The sequence below is a fragment of the Triturus cristatus genome, chromosome 10 (assembly GCF_964204655.1).
Source record: "Triturus cristatus chromosome 10, aTriCri1.1, whole genome shotgun sequence".
Lineage (NCBI taxonomy): Eukaryota > Metazoa > Chordata > Amphibia > Caudata > Salamandridae > Triturus > Triturus cristatus.
The window spans coordinates 1,210,494,305-1,210,510,642 of NC_140593.1; the positions used below are offsets into that span (position 1 = coordinate 1,210,494,305).

The 16,338-nt window shown below is 46.3% G+C and overlaps 1 protein-coding gene across 2 annotated transcripts in view; it reads left to right on the top strand.

Moving 5' to 3' along the window:
* The window catches only part of OTUD5 (OTU deubiquitinase 5), a 559,146-nt gene that overhangs the window by 513,688 nt on the left and 29,120 nt on the right, over positions 1 to 16,338 (top strand). The gene's annotated exons all lie outside the window — the stretch shown is intronic.

Genomic DNA, 16,338 nt, shown 5'->3' on the forward strand with positions numbered 1-16,338 from the left:
CATCAAAATCCTAGATGACCCGGGTTGAGTGATGGGGCGATTATTGTTTAACCAGAACTGAACCTTGTTTTTCAACGACCAGGTAGATTCCACAGCATGATCTTCTAGCTCGGGTACACCAACCATAACTACAACGTATGGACTTGCTTCTGGTGCAAGTCTACCACCAATCTACTTTTAGGGCCCCTCGTATCGGCTATGCTGGAATCAGTTGTTGCTGTTTTGGGGGCCTGCTTGTTTAAAATCGAAGTGTTTGTTTGGTACAACGTTTTTTTCCCCCTAAAGGAGGGATTTTTGGAACCTGTGGTTAGTACGGCCGGGACATTAACCTGGGGAGAATTTATATTGGAGTTAACAATAGGTTCTTCTACTCTCTCTATTATAAGTACTTCGGGGGGTTTTAGTTTTGAGGGGGACTCTGTTGGGGCAATTTCGTGTTTGTTGTTATGCATTTGTGGCACCTTTTGAGGGGGTGGTTTGGTTCCTCTCTTTTTTTTATCCCCTAGTACTTGTTTAGGTTTCATGATGTTAACAAGAAGCTGTAATTGTTGCTCCATCTGGGACCGTCTTAATTCAAGTGGTGTAATAGCGATTTTTAAGAGCTCTGCTATGTTGTTTATTAAAAGTGGGTTGACATTATCCCTTTGCGTGTTACTAGGTGGGGAATGAATAGAGTTTGCTACGCTAAGAGAGTCTGGATTGTCATGTATGGACTGATTAATAGCTGAGTTGTCAGAAAGGAGATTGTCTTGTAGGGGTGTTGTGAGTTTTACTTCGTGTTGGATACTGGAGTCATGATGAATCGGATTTTTAGGGTTTATCCTTCTTTTCCCTATCGCTCCCTCTCTCCTCCCTCTGATAATCCTAATCTCATCTGGGGTTATTTCGGGCATTAATTCTGGGGTCCTTTCTAGGTCCAGACTTAATTGAAAATCAGAGAGATGTGAGGCCGATAAATCTACGTTTTTTGGGAGACTTCTCCTACCCATGGGAGTCGTCCCACACCCCCTTATTTGCTGGGCCTCGGGGGTTTTTGCGTTCTTCAAATTTCCAATGGACGACCTCTTTGCCAGAGCAAGATCTAAAGACACCCTGCCTTCTATTAGACTAATGCTTTGATCAATAAAGTTATTTGCCTTGGCAATAAAGTCATCCATGGGGCCTAAGCATTTTCCCCCACCTCCCTTTACTTTGGTTTTGCTTCCTCTCGTAAGAACCATGTCCACAGTCACCCAATACAGTTATTCGCCAACTAATAATATTAGAAATATTAGACCAGGCTATACAGGACTCTCATACGCAGAAAATCACTAAATGATCGGTGGAGTTCAGAAGGAGCGGTTCACAGACAAACTCGTTGTTAGAGACAGGGCCCGGTCCGGTCTCTTCCGTTCTCTGACGGCCTCAGACGGCCCGCCCTTTGCCCGGGCTTAGCCCCGGGCGCTCCCGCGTCGCTGGAATGACCTTCCCTAAATAAGAGGGGGGAATAGGTACGGGGGCGTGACTAACAGGGAGAGCAGGGACTCCTGGGCAATGGAGTCCCCCGCAGCTCACAGCCCTGTTTGCTACCGCTCACCCCGCTTAGTTCAACTCTGTTCCAGAGCACCCTTACGGTGTTAGGAGGGCGCTGCGGGACCCGCGCAGCGGGTCCGGCGAGTTGCTGGCGCTGAAAAAGGAGTCTCACTGTAAATCCCACGACGAACTGGCAGCAAAGGTAAATCCCAGGCAAACAAGGTTTTGGCTCTGTTTTAATCAAGCAGCTATGCAGGGGGGCGTGACGAACAGGGAGAGCAGCCCAGGTGGAAGCAATTGGGCACGCAGGGACTCCTCGGCAATGGAGTCCCCTGCAGCTCGCAGCCCTGTTTGCTACCGCTCACCCAGCTTAGTTCAACCCTGTTCCAGAGCACCCTTACGGTGTTAAGAGGGCGCTGCGGGACCCGCGCAGCGGGTCCGGCGAGTTGCTGGCGCTGAAAAAGGAGTCTCACTGTAAATCCCACGACGAACTGGCAGCAAAGGTAAATCCCATTAATATACTTTATAAAACTAAACCTTTGTTAATATTGAGAAAATGTATTAGAAAACTAGGTGACTTTGAAAAACCTCATTCACTTGGATACAAAGTGGTAGGACCCAGGACAGTGTAGCCATATAAGCTGAAACTACTCAAGTCTGAAAACTGACACTGCAGCTTTAAGGGCTCTCAGCCCCCAGTAAACAATCCTACCCGTAAGTGGCAGAAACTAAAATTCTTTTTTCGTGCTCTTGGTGACAGAATCTTGGCGCACTGAGCTTTGCCTTTTTTGGCTTTTGCACTGCAAAATATCTTCATTCTTTTTATTTTTTTGTCTGTTTCTCCAGTATTGCATCGTTCATAGATTCACATGCTTGAATCATTCCCGGTGGTCAAAGTGGAGTCCCATGGTACATAAAAAGCAGTAAGTAATGACTTTAACATTGAAGTAAATGGAGAAACATTCACTTTAATAGCTCATCCTAGTCATTAGGAAAGGTCCAAAGTTCGGCTAATCAGGCGACGGCACCCTTTAGAACCCTCACCACAGAGGCTCCAGGTGCTCAGATTTTCTGCCACACGTTGTGTGAAGAGTCTTTCTGAGCTCTGCTCAGTGTTCTTTTTCTAGTTTACATGTCAGAACATTTTACTTCAAAAACAGTGTGATTTCTACATATCAACATGTCTACAGCTAAAAGATCTCTTTTAGGACACTGTGATTCCTGTGGGAAGCTGAAACTACGTTGGGACGATCCTCCTAAGAAGTGCCTTCACCCTGATTACCAGGTGAGAGATTGTAAAATCTGTAGAACTGTCTCTCAGAAGACTTTGAGAGAGAGATGGTAGACTTCTTTTGTGATTGCAGAAGTTAAAAACCGGGATAACCCTCTGACGGCGACAGCGATACCTCTCTCAAAACTGTTGCCTCAAAAAAAAAAAAAGCACGTGACGTGGAGCTTGTCTCCAAAGACCTCTGAGGTGGTTGAAAAGCAGCACCATTCATCTAAGGCTGATGACCAACATTTCTCCTCTAAGGAGTCTTCTTCACATAAGAGACATTCTCTACCTCTTCTACTGCTATCGACTAGGTAAAAATGGCTTCAAAATCACTTCCAGAGACTGTTTATCTCTGAAGCTAAAGGCCGATTCTCCGTCGACGAAATTGTCATGAACGCCCTCTTTGACCAAAGGCTCTGTTTTCACTACTACTACTACCACTACGACGTTGACATTTTCATCCCCGCCGTCTAAGCTAATCATGACTGCCTCTACGTCTCTGACTATAGTTCCTGTAAAGGTGAGGCTTTCTATGTCGACGGCAACATCGTCAAAAAAAAAGTCGATGGGGATCTTACTCCAGTATTGGAACTTTCATAGATTCTCATTGCTTGTATCATTCCCCGTCATCGAGATGGGAGTTCCCGGTAAATCAAAAACTACCATAGAAATAAGTACAAAAACAGAATAAGGCCTCATCACGTTTTGTAGCATATCCACATCTTTTTGTAAAAGAGACCAAATAAAATGAACAGCCTCACCCTATAGAACCTTCCTGAGAGAGCCTCAGATTTTCTACCACACGTTGTGCAAGGGAGTCTCCACTGAGGTCTGCTCAGTTTTTCTTCAATTTATTGCTTAAAACCAATCTTCACTTCAGATTCATCATGTCAGACAAGGAGAAGGCTCTTTTCAAAGCTTGTGCCACCTGCTGCAAGAAGAGACTTTATGTGGAGGACAAACATGAAGACTGTATTTATTGTTTGTATCCTGACCACAAAGCTACTGGCTGCAAAATCTGTCGGACCTTCTCCACCAAGACCTTGCGGGATCATGAGGGACGTCTTCTCACTTGGCTTTAAAGACTAAAATCACCGAAAGATCCTGTCTCCAGTGACAGTGAGGACGCTTCATCGGCTACTTCATCGAGGAGATCTCAAAAATGGGGTAGGTCTTCACCTTCAACCTCTTCAGACCCCCTGCTAAAGCCTTGCAAAAGACCTCTCATTGGTCTGACAGGCATAGTCCCATCGAATCTCTTCACCAAGGTGTAAAGGAGAGGGAAGGACTGGCTCCTGATGTGGCACCCCAAAAGAAGACAAGCTATGTGCCTTCTACTTCTCCTCCTTCGGAGAAGGCTAAAACTTTTTTAAAAAACAGCTTTTGTCCCATCAGATGGTAAAGCTGGTCGAAACATTTGTTCGACAACAACTTCGATTCAAGCGACTTCAAAATCTTTACCGGCGTCTACTGTAGCTCCGTCGACGGGCTAGTCGGCGAGAGTTTCCTTGTTTCCACCGGCTTCGAAGACGATGGCTTCAGCGATGGCGATTGCTTCGACGTTCACCCTGTCGACGTCTACTCTGACCGCGTCGACGAGGATGATGGCAACCATGTCGACGACAGCTTCCAGCTTGATTCTGACAACGGTCCCGTCGACGGTGGCGCTCTCCTCGTCAACGACACAAAATGTGGCAATTTCTATACGGAGACGTCGTATTACACCAGAGATGACTTCTCCCCGAAAAGTGACACCTCTGCCTCCAACTTTCCTTTTAGAAGAGGAGTTTTCTGAGGACGATGACTGTCCTTACAGTGCTGCAGTTAGCCCATCTCAGTTGCATGTCAAATATCAAGACTGACTCAGACTAGTACTACATGGAGCAGCAACAATATGAGCCACAATTGAGATCCCAGGAACAATATCAACAGGAGATGGTCTGTATGCCATCTTTCCTAATTACGGACTTGCAGTTCATGCTATCTGATTACAGGAGGAGATTTCCAATACAATATCCTGCCCAGGAAACGGTGCAAGTGCCTCCAACTCCACTTGCTCTTCCGGTTTCACCCCTGCTTCCTCCTCAAACTTCGTTGCAGGAGTTTCCTGAACCACAACAAACTGTGGTTACTGTCCAGGGTGATGCATCCGATGATGATCAAGGGACAACGACTATTCTGGATCCTGATAGAGAATGGAATGATTACATCATTCCGGATCCCACCTCGCCCGTTCCAGAACCGGCGGATTTCCCTCCTGCAGATATTGGGGATTTTCATAACTTTATGGAGAGCTTCTAAGCATTTCGATTTGCCCATTCCATCTGTGCAGTCGGAATGTTTCCTATATGACTTTAAAGAACCATTCAGAAAGTCAGTTCGCTCTATTCCTATCGTCGGTCACGTCTGGGATGAAGGGCTGAAGGTTATGAAGTCGCCTGCTACAGTCATTCCGGTTCTTCCTCATCTGGAAAAAAAAGTACAAGGCCCCTGAAGATGGCCCCGCTTGTCTTGTCAGCCATCCTAAACCGGATTCGGTAATTTCTCAAGCGGCCCAGAGAAAGTCTAAAAATCCGTTGGCCCCTCTCTCCACACCACCGGATAAAGAGGGCAGGCAGTTGGATAATGCTGGGAAGAGGTTCTCTTCTATGTCTAGCCTTCTTGTCAGAGCAGCCAATGCCTTGGCAATTCTCGGAATGTATGATCGCCAGATGTGGTGTGATCTGTCCCCTTATCTGGACCAGCTGCCGGAGGAAGCTAAAGTGGAAGCCAAAAAGATCCTCCAAGAGGGAGAAAGAACATCTTTGGAGATAATTGACTGCGCTAAGGATATTGCCACTACAGCCTTCCGTTCCCTAGCGGGAGCAGCAGTCCTTCGACGCCAGGGCTGGCTTTGTGCCACTTGGTTCCAGCCTGAAGTACAAAATCAGATCTTGGACCTTCCCTTTGACGGTGAGGCACTTGGGAAGCACATTGATGATGCACTGCAGGATATAAAGAAGGACACGGAGACTGCAAAATCCCTTGGGAGTCTGCAATACCGCAAAGTCCCTTTCCATGGAGCGAGGGGTAGAGGCTTTCCCTCCTACAGAGGCGGATATCAGCAGCAGCGCTATTCCTCTTACTCACAGCCTTCTCAATCATACCGGCTGCAATATTCTCAGCGTCAAGGCCAGTCGTCTTTCTCTCGTTCATCATCTAGAGGAAGACAAGGGCACCAGGGGAGGGATTCCTCTAAGCGCCAGTAGCAGCTTCTTGGCTCTTCCTAATGTTCCTTTGTCCCCTGTAACACCAGTTGGGGGCAGGATATACCAAAACTTCCACAACTGGCAACTAATTACATCAGATCTATGGGTTCTAAATATAGTTCTGTCAGGCCATACTCTGGAGTTTCAACATCAACCACCATCCAAAGCCCCTCGCGTCACCGAATCCAAAAATCTACATCTTCTACGTCTAGAGGCACACCAACTCCTCCTCAAAAGAGCGATAGAACTAGTCCCTCGATCCCAACGGGAGAAGGATTCTATTCCCAGTTTTCTTGTTCAAAAGACCGTAGAAAAATGCTGCCCAATTTTAGACCTGAGGGCACTAAACACCTATCTCATCAAGCTCTTGTTTCGGATGGTCTCCTTACAGCACATTTTGCGGCTCCTCAATCCAGGAGATTACATGGCCACCCTGGACCTCGAGGACGCATACTTTTATGTCACCATCCACCCTGCCCACAGGAAGTTTTTATGCTTTACAGTAACCAAGAGCCACTTTCAATTCAGGTTCCTGCTTTTCGGACTCAGATCCGCTCTGCGAATTTTCACGAAGGTCCTAGCCCTTCTTGCAGCATTTCTCAGGAAACAGAAGCTCAATTTCCTTCCCTACCTGGACGACTGGTTGCTAAAAGCTCCGTCGCATTGCACAGCGGAAGAGGCTGTCAAGACGTGTACACAGCTCTTCCATCAATTGGGGCTCCGGCTCAACACAGAAAAGTCAGTCCTGTGCCCGTCCCAAGTCGGCCCGGTTCTTAGGGGCCATTATGGACACATCTTGCTGCGAAGCGTTTACTTCAAGAGAAAGACAAACAAAGCTGATGACCTCTGCTCGTCGATTGCAAAGAGGGTATCTTTCAGTTTGCCTCTACAAGTCCCTTCTGGGGTCAATCTCATCCTGCGTTCCTTTATTTCCCCATTGCAGGTTGCGAATGCGCCCCCTCCAAGAACTGGATTTGCAGTGGCGCCAGTCAGAAGGCTCTTTCGAAGACAAGATCAAAATCACTCAGCCTGTGAAATAGGCTGCAACGTGTTGGACGATCAAGGACAATATCTCCCAGGGTCTCAGCTTCAGGGTCACTCCAGCGCCTCTAATAATAAGACGTCTCACTAGAAGGCTGGGGAGCAGTCTTACAAGACCTTCAGGTAAGCGGCCGCTGGATGCCTCAGCATCGCCTACTCCACATCAATCTTCTAGAGCTCAAGGCGATTCGTCTAGCCTTGCAGGCCTTCCTTCCGCCGATTCAACGATCCTCTGTCCTGGTCCGTACGGACAACACGACGGCCATGCATTAAAAAAAGAAGTGGGAAGGTACAAGGTCTCGTCGACTATCCAAAGAGGCTCAGGAGATTTCGAAATGGGCAATACAGCAGGGGGTATCGCTCTCGGCGGAGCATCTTCCAGGTGCCCTCAACAAGACAGCGGACACGCTCACCTGTCTGAAATCAGTGAGCCACAAGTGGGAATTAGACCACGACATTCTGGAGGAGATTTTCACACTCTGGGGCACACCACCCATAGATCTTTGCCACTCCAGAGAACAAAAAATGCCAGAAACCGGTCCTAGGAAGCTTCTTTCCGTTCCAGAGAAGGCATGGCTTGGCAGTTTGGGCTGGACTGTTCCCATGAGGCACAGGGTCAGACTGATTTACATATGGCCATGTCTGAACTGGGGTGGCAGAGTGGGCTAAAGAATGGTGATGGATCAAACCCAGATCTGTTGACTGGGTGTGAGTGTTTGATTGGTTCTGATGCTCCGTCCATCACCACCCCCTTTTGTATCGCTTTGTTCGCCATAAGTTGGCAGGGTATGCTCAGACGTGAGTCCCTTGCTCACTTTGCCACTGGATTCAAGCAAGCCTGGCTGAAGACGGCTGAAATGCCAGAAACCGGTCCTAGGAATCTTGTTTCTGGTCCAGGGAAGGCATGGCTTGGCAGTTCGGGCTGGACTGTTCCCATGAGGCACAGGGTCAGACTGATTTGCATATGGCCATGTCTGAACTGGGGTGGCAGAGTGGGCTAAAGAATGGTGATGGATCAAACCCAGATCTGTTGACTGGGTGTGAGTGTTTGATTGGTTCTGATGCTCCGGCCATCACCACCCCCTTTTGTATCGCTATGCAAGCAGGCATCACCATCCGGGATCTTTGGGGAATGTGCTTTCGATGGCCTGGTTAGGCACCTTTGTTTACGCCTTTCCTCCGATCCCACTAATTCCCAGACTTCTCCGGAAGCTCAAGACGGAACCCTGCAGGATGATTCTGGTGGCCCAGGCTTGGCCCCGCCAGTTCTGGTTTACAGAGCTGCTTCTAATCTCCCTGGACTGTCCAGTTCATCTGCGCCCAATTCCTTCCCTGCTGACGATGTCCCAGGGCCAGGTGGTACACCCGGATCCGAGCTCTCTTAAGTTATCAGCGTGGCTCCTGAGCACCAATAATTTCAGGATCTGAATATCTCGGCAGAAAGCAGAGAGGTGCTTGCTCAAGCTCGAGCCCCAAGTACAAATGAGACCTATCACTTGAAATGGAAGCGTTTCTGCCTTTGGTGCCGGCAAGAGAAGATTCATCCCTACTCTTCTGCGCCTCATCACATTTTGCCGTACATTCTGACTTTGGCTAAATCAGGTCTCGCTCATTCTTCTATCAAAGTGCACCTTGCGGCCATCTCTGGATTCAGACTGACTTCTAGACCTTCCCTCTGGTTGGCAAGGATTGTGAAGCAAATTCTTAAAGCACTTTTTAGAGTTTTCCCACCAGTTAGGCCTCCACCGCCTCTGTGGCAGCTTAACTTGGTTCTTACTCAACTCATGAGGCTGCCTTTTGAACCAATTCATAGGGCGGACCTTAAATTCCTCTCATGGAAGGTGGCGCTCCTTCTCGCCTTAATATCTGCCAGAAGGGTAGGTGAACTGCACGCTCTCACTATTCAAGAACCGTTCTTACAGTTTAAAAGACACTTTGATTCTAAGAACGAATCCTAAATTTATCCGAAGGTACCTTCAGACTTTCACTTGAATGAACCAGTTATTGTCAAATCTTTTTTGACACTCTCTGGACGTTCAAAGATGTCTGAAATTTTACCTTCTAAATACCAAAGACTTCAGAAGATCAACATAGCTTTTTGTGTCTTTCAGTGCTCCTCGCAAGGGTTTCCCTCTTTCAAAGCAGGGTATTGCTCGATGGATTGCCAGCGCTATCCAATATTGTCACCAAGAGGCTGGCAAGCCCCTAGAGGGGCGGGTCTGGGTGCATTCTACGAGAGCTATGTCTTCTTCAGTTGCTGTCTTTGCCGGAGTGCCCATCAAGGACATTTACAGAGCAGCGACATGGAGCAGTGCCCATACCTCTACAAAGCATTACTGCTTGGACTCTTCCACGCTTAGTGACGCTGCAGTGGGACAGGCAGTCCTCAGGAACCTCTTTCAATGAGCAGTGAGCTTTCCCTTTCTAACCCTCCTTCCTTTTTTATTGTTCATTAGCACATTTTGTAAGTCTAGATGCTTTTACTCTTTCTCTCTAATGTTCAATTACTGTTCTAATGCCAATTCTCTATGGATAATTTGTATCTCCACTGAGCGTGAAGCATCTTGTAAGATTTTATAACATTGTACCGTTACACAAAATGTGCGTTCTAACTGCTAGCTATTCTGATACAAGCAATGGGAATCTATGAAAGTTCCAATACTGGAGTAAGAAAACAAGTTACTTACCTGTAACTTTAGTTCTCCAGTATTGGTAAATTTCATAGATTCGCATGCGCCCACCATCCTCCCCTGGGAAAGCTCAGCCTTCAGCATCTTCTGTTATACTGTTGAACAACGGCTACGAATATCTGAGGCTCTCTCAGGAAGGTTCTATGGGGTGAGGCTATTCTGATTGGCTGTTAATTTTATTTGGTCTCTTTTACAAAAAGAGGTGGATATGCTACAAAACGTGATGAGGCCTAGGCCTTATTCTGTTTTCGTACCTATTTCTGTGGTATTTTTTATTTACCAGGGACTCCCATCTCGACGACGGGAATGATACAAGCAATGGGAATCTATGAAAGTTACCAATACTGGAGAATCAAAGTTACAGGTAAGTAACTTGTTTTCCTACAAAACCTCATCGTCGACGGATGCAGCCTCATCGGTGAAGGGGCTGTTGGGGGATTCGTTGATGGTTTCTCAATCGCCGCTGCAGTTGTTGACAGCCCTTAAGCACACTTCTTTGACGATTGTGGGTTTCATCAATGGTGGCTTCATCGATGCTGGCTTAGTCAACGGTGGCTTCGTCGACGGACCCGATCTCATCGACAGCAGGCTTGCAACGACGGTCATCAACGACATCTAGAACGTCGACTGAATCTTTGTTGGCGGATACTCCGTCGACGATTGTTTTGCCAACGACTGTTCTGTCATCTGGTGCCCTGTCGACTGTTGCCCTGTTAACTATATTTGCGACTACGCATACTTCTACACTTACGTGGACGGATCAAAAAAACAGCCAAAGACTATTTTTACATCTTCAGTAGCTTAATCTAAGAGAAGATCTTAATAGGAAGTATTACCACTGCAAACCTCTACTAGTAAGGTACCTCCTGGCCCTCGGGAAGAACTTTGTTTATGATGAAGATGGGGATGAAGAATCAGATAATGAGGGTATTTTTGGTGTGGCACACAGTCCTTCTGACCTTAATATTAAATGCCAAGAGGAGGATGATAAACAATATTACTGTTCCCATCAAAATCCTAACCAGCGATGTAGACAGAGGGAGCCGGCTATCCACATGCCTGCTTCCCTAGTATCAAATTTACAACATATGGTGGAAGATTACTAGCGCAGATTCCCACCACCAGAACCAGCGGCCTCAGTTCCCCAAACTCCGATCCATAGATCGTCTCCGTTTGCAAGGTCACCTAAATCAACAGTCCAAGTAACTTTACCACCAGCAACTCCTCAGCCACAGGTAGAGGAGCATCAACCAACGGACAATGAACAAGAGGAAGGAGAACTTGAAGTTTCCCTTCCCAATGAATGGTAAGACTGACTGATCCAAACACCATCTCCGTCATCTCCACTTCCGGTAGATTTACCACCGGAAGAAATAGCGGGGTTTCATACTCTAACGGAAAGAGCTTTAATGAGATATCAACTCCTCATGGTCACTAAATCTGTTTTTGATGATTTTAAAGAATAGACAAAAAGGCAAGTTCACTCCATTCGTTTAGTAGGTTTCATATGGGAGAAAGGCCTGAAAGTAATGTGAACACCAGCCTCCATTCCAGCTGTTTTACCTAAGCTGGAAAAGAAATACATAGCACCCAACAACTCTCCTGCCTACCTCATTGGTCAGCCAAAACCGGTTTCGGTAATTTCTCAGGCAGCGCAGCGTCTTGCCAGAAATCCGTCTTAACCTCTCCCTGCTCCGCATTATAGGGATGGGAAACGACTTAACTCTAGCAGTAAAAAATTCTCCACTATGGCAGCGACCACAGAGCAGCAAATTCTCTCACAATCTTAGGAAGATATGATTGCCAAATGTGGTCAGACATTACACCATTTATTGATCTTTTGACTGAAGTGGACCAAGGAAGATCCTTCAAGAGAAGTGGGATGATCTCAGCTGAGAAAACTGATTGTGCAGTAGACGTGTAGTCCACAAGGTTCTGCCAATTAGCTGGGGCGGCAGTGTTAAGAAGATGAGGATAGCTGATGATGACTTCTTTTCGCCAGGAAGTGCAAACAAAAATAATCAATATGCCTCATGATGGCGGATCCCTGTCTGGTCAGCACATTGACTAAGCTGTACAGGTGATTAGAAAAAAAGATGCACACACTGCAAGATCATTCGGCATCCTGCAGTTTAAGAAACAACCCTTTCATGGGGCTCTAGGTCGGGGCACCGCTTCCTTTCAGGGAGGCTATACCCAGTACCTCAGCCTTTTCAGGGGTAATCCCAAAACTCCGCTGGACAACAGCATCAACAATACAGCCACCTTCTGCCTCCTACAAACACCTTAGAGGAAAGACATCCTTTAGAAGGAGGCACCTCTAAGAAGCAGTGACATATCCTTAGTGCGGCCACAACTCACACACCTTGTCTAGAGGTTGGTGAAATAATTTCCTGTTACCTCCCCAAAGATAACGGACGGATGGGTTGTTGGTATAGTTTCCAATGGACACACATTGGAATTTCAAAAGATTACTCCAAGTTTTCCACAACGAGGTGGTCCTCCTTCCCATCTAACAGATCTGCTATCACAGACAGACATATTGCGCAAGGGAGCAATCAAAATGGTACCAAGAGCGCAAAGAGGGACAGGTTTTTAATCACAATTTTTTCTCATAAGGAAAAAAATCAGGAGAATGGCGCCCCATCATGGATCTAAGTCACTTCAACAAGTTCCTAAAGAAACAAACATTTTGTATGTTATCTCTTCCAGAGGTGCTACAACTCTTGAATCAAGGAGATCACATGACGACCTTGGATCTTCAGGACATTTATTTTCAAATCCCCATCCACCCCAAACACAGGAACATTTTGTGCTTCAGGGTGGCCGGTGCATATTATTGGTTCAGAGTCTTACCTTTCGGCCTTTGCCCAGCGCCTCGAGTATTTAGCAAGGTATTAGCCACAGTTGCTACTCCTCTACGACCAGCAGGAATTCAAATATTCCCACATCTAGACTACTGCCTTCTAAAAGCAACCTCCTCAACGGCAAATGCGCATACACAAATGTGCTTATCTCTATTCCACTCTCTAGGGTTGTCAATCAACCTCCAAAAGTCTAATCTAATGCAGTCAACTGCCATAACTTTTTTAGGAGCAACTATCAACACCCTACAGACATCAGCCTTCGCCTCACAGAAATGACAGGAAAGCATATGCTATCTGGCAGCTCTCTTCCTTACAAGAAAGTCCATTTCAGTTTAGAAACACAAGTCGCTACTGGGAATGCTTTCGTCTTGCATACCCCTTATTCCCATCTGCTGGTTACACATGAGGCCTCCGCGTGAAGAACTGGACAATCGGTGGTTACAGGTCTCCCGCTCATTTGAAGATATCCGAATCACCCCACGGGATGAGGGGTGCTCCTCGATGGGGATGCAAGTCCCAAGTATATCCATAGGCCGCTCTTTACTGATAGACTTACTGCAATATGTGATCACAACAGACGCTACCCTCGAGGGTTGGGGGGAGCGTCTACAAGGCTTAACAGTCAACGGCAAATAGAACACACATCAACAGTCCCTGCATATCAATCTGTTAGAACTCCAGACCATTTACCTGGCTCTAAAGTCTTTCCTTTCAAAGATTTCAGGGGCATCTGTGCTACTTCGAACCGACAATACTACAAGCATGCACTATATAAGCAAATAGGGCGTAACAAGTTTGACTTCACTGTCTCTGCAAACTACGCTAATATGGAAATGGGCAATCCAGCTCAATATCAACCTTACAGCAGAACACGTTCCAGGTGTATCCAATGTTCTTGCAGATTCCCTGAGCAAGACAGTCCTCGCTAATGCAAGAGCACAGTCCACAACTAAAACATACAAGCTCAAATGAAAAAGATTTTGCCATTGGTGTTCAAACGCAGAGGTGCATCCTATTCAGTCACCACCAGAACAAATACTCCTTCCTCTAGCAAGATACAGTCTCTCTCATTCTTCTGTTAAGGTCCACATTAATCATGTACAGTCACTCTGCTCCTGAAGAATCATAAAACAGGTTCTTAAAGGATTATTTAGAATGTTTCCGCCAATAAAGCTACTGCCACCACTTTGGCATTCCAACATGGTGTTAGGGCAATTGATGAAAAAAAAAGTTTGAGCCCATTCATAGGGGTGCACTAAAATGCATCTTGTGGAAGACATCTCTTCGTCTAGCACTTATGTAAGCCAGACGAGTAAGCGAGAGACAAGCTTGTACTATTAAACAACCTTTCCTTCAATTCACAAACGAGTGTGTAATACTTCAAACAAATCTATCTTTTATCCCTAAAGTCCATTTCATCTTAATGAGCCGGTCATTTTCAAAACGTTTATCCCAAATCCAGAAACACCAGCAGAGAGATCCTTACGTTCTTTGGATCTCAAAAGATGTGTCAAGTTCTATTTGCATAGGACCGTAAGCATACGCAAATCAGACCAACTCTTTGTAGTATATGGTATTATCAGAAAAGGATACTCTGTTACTAAACCAACTATAGCATCATGAATATCATCGGCCATTGAGTTTGCCACCAGCAAAAATGCACCCTGTTATCTACTACAGCAAAAGCCCACTCTACCAGAGCTGTTTCCTCCTCGAAAGCTTTGCTGATGTGCAAATACAACAGATCAGCAGAGCTGCAACCTGGTCCAGCAGACTTATTTTTACACTGTATTGTCTGGATGCCGCAGACCACGCGGATAAAGCTGTGCAACAAGCGCTTCTCCTTAATCTTTCAATAAGGTGAGCCTCTTTTCCTTCCCCACCTTCCTATACAGTTCATAATAATATTTGTTTATTTAAAACATAGAGTTTAAGACATAAATACAAATTTGTCACTGGTATATCTGTTGCATATATATATCTATATTCACTGAAAAAACCATAGGTTTCACACATGTTATAGTTAGCGGAAATTTTACTGATAAAAAACCAATGAAATTCCCCCGTTATAGTTAGTGCAGGCAACTATAACTCACGCGACCGCAATCCTCTGCTGATGCTAATACTGTGTTTAGACACTTATTTGCCCATGTCTTCTTCCATAAATTTTTAGCTATACATATATTACAAATATTTTTTTTTCATAAAGACACATATGTCATCAGCAGAAGATTGCGGTCGCGTGAGTTATAGTTGCCTGCACTAACTATAACGGGGGAATTTCATTGGTTTTTTATCAGTTTTTCAGTGAATTTGCAAGGTTTTTTAAATGCTAATTCCTAACTATAACGTGTGTGAAACCTATGGTTTTTTCAGTGAATTTGTACGGTTTTTTAAATGCGAAGTTACTTTACGCCATTCGTGGCGTGCGCGCCCACTTAACGCAGTTCGTTCCGTGCGCAGGCATGGTGCGCTTCGCGCACCGTGCGCGCACAGTGAGCACGCGGTGCGCACCGCGCGCCCACTTTACGCAGTTAGTGCCGTGCACGCACGGTGGGCACGCGGTGCCCACGTTACGCTAGATGGGCAATGTACGCACGATGCGCTTCGCGGCGTGCGCGCCCATTCGTGGCGTGCGCGCCCACTTAACGCAGTGAGCACGCGGTGCGCTTCGCGCACCGCGCGCCCACTTTACGCAGTTAGTGCCGTGCACGCACGGTGGGCATGCGGTGCGCTACGTGCACCGCGTGCCCACGTTAAGCTAGATGGGCCATGTACGCACGGTGCGCTTCGCGCACCGTGCGCACATGGAGGACATATGATGCGCTTCGTTGTGAAAGGTAATATTTTAATTTTTCACATCTGTGATATGCCATGCACAAATGGTGCCCTTCGGGCGCCATTTGCACATGGGGTGGGGAGAGTATGGATAATTTTTTTTCAAAAAAATGTTTTACCGTACGCGTACGGTAAGCGTAATCGGCGAAATTATCGAAAAAATTAAAATTCAGTTTTTGGCCTTGGGGGATCTTTGGGGACTCCCCCAACATGGCTAGGTGCTTAGGAGCTGTCTAAACAGCCCCTTTACATGTTTTTGTCCTTTGTTTTTTAATCCCCACTCAGTGCGAGAGAGAAAATGGCGGCCGCCGCTTCCTGGTTTCGACCGATTCGAATGTTTACTAAGATCTAACAGCCAATCAGAATCGCGCTCGCGCACGTCCCCGTACGCGTACGGTAAGCGCACCGTAAGCGCACCGTAAGCTGGCTCAGATATATATATTGATTTAAAGGCTATTTTCTCAGAATCTACTGAACAGATTTACACCAAACCTACAAAAGTCACTTCCTTGACCTGTAGACTACCTCTCTGCCAAATTTCAAGGAACTCTGTTCAGCCGTTCGGGCTGTAGCTGTGTCTAAAGGTCCTATGGAAAAATGCATGGGAAAAACGCGTTTTGGGACCCCCCTTTTATCTCAGCCCCCGCTTGACGAATCCCCCCGAGACTTTCAGGGTAGGAGCGGAGCGCAGCGCCCCACCTATTTTGAAAATTTCGCGAGGATTCGTCGACCGGCGCCAAAGTTATTCAAAATAGAATGTTGCGGTTTTCCTATGGAAACAGGGTCCTAACTATAACTACCTACTGGCGACCGCCAGTAGGTTTTATATTATATATATATATATATATATATATATATATATATAT